Consider the following 1,484-nt stretch of genomic DNA (forward strand, 5'->3'; position numbering starts at 1 on the left):
CCCTTCTCTCCGTGATTTTTCATATCCCCCTTTTGTATTCTTATTCCTTACTTTCCCCACTTTCTACCCCCCCCCTCTCCCAGTCAAAATTTTAAAACCTTTCAAAAATCCAACACTCAATCTCTCCTCTCTCCCCTACCCACCACAATAGAAAAATCTAGGTGATCCACCCATCTTTTAGCAATCCCCCCCTAAACCCTACCCTTCCTCTGTACCTCAGCGTCTGCCCCCTCTTCTAAAAAAGTTTTTTTATGGGGGGAAGAACCCCAAATCACCCCCTTTTCAATACCCTGGGACTTTTCAGACTTTCAAATCACACCCCCAAAACACCCAGCCATCTTACACCCCAAATCGTTATCTTTCCCTCTACCTTAAAGCACTCCAAAACCCCATCCCCCCCCTTATCTTTTTCCCCCTACAGCCCTTCTCCCACTCCCTCTAAACATCCCCCCCCCTGCTCCTTTTAAAATTAACCCCCCTCCCTTCCTGTCTTTCCCTTCTGCTCCTCATGGACACACAATAACTCCTTTTATCACAGTGCCCCCCCGGACCCCCCTTTTTTTTCGTACTTCCCCCCACCCCTTTGTCTCTTTTCCCGAGTCTTGTTCTACTTCTCCCGACACCCTTTTTTTTTACGCTATCACTTTTATTTTTTTAAAGATACCTCTTCTACACCAAATATGGGGTTTCTTTTTTCCGACCTTAACCTTTTTTTGGGCCCTAATCCCCCCTAACACCCCCTTTTCTTTTTGGGCAAATTCCCTCCCTTTCCCCCCATTTACTCACCCCTTTACCCTTTTCAATCTGCACGGGCCCCAGTCAAAACGCTCTACGGGTCTTCATATATCAAAAATTGCAGCAGAAAAACTAAGTGCTTGCCTTAGAGCCCAAGGCATAGCGTTTCTATACAGGGCTTTCGGAAGACTTTTCATAGTTCCTTGCTGTTTTGCCTCTCCTTTAGATCTACGGATTGTATCGTACTGAACCCGTATAACTAGGAGAGAAAACAGTAAAATGAGAAAATAAAACTTACCAACTCCCAATTTTTAATTAGTCGTAATTTAAAAATTCCTTGCTCTTCCATTATAGGATCTAAAAATAAACCTGTCTTACCCTTGCCCCCAAAAGAGATTGGGCGATATCCCCTTGCATGAGTGTGCATGCGAAACTGGGGACATTGCCTCCATAGTTCTAAAAACCCCAAAAAATTAAATAATAAAAATTTATTTTAGAAAAAAAAGAAAAATGAAAGGGGTAAAAAAAAAAAATCAAAATACACATAAAACCCTGATTCGAAAAAATACTTAGGAGACATTCAAAAAAACCCTACCAATATGAAAAGGGAAAGTAAAAGAGTGGGGGAAAAATTGTCTGTCCTACCCCCCCCCTGCAAGGGTGTCACTGATGGTGCCATTTTCACAAAATAGGTAACTAGAACGGGAAGCCCTGACATGGTTGTTTGTGTCCATTGTGCCAAAATCTGT

This window comes from Penaeus monodon, chromosome 23 (genome assembly GCF_015228065.2).
Source record: "Penaeus monodon isolate SGIC_2016 chromosome 23, NSTDA_Pmon_1, whole genome shotgun sequence".
Classification (NCBI taxonomy): Eukaryota; Metazoa; Arthropoda; class Malacostraca; order Decapoda; family Penaeidae; genus Penaeus; species Penaeus monodon.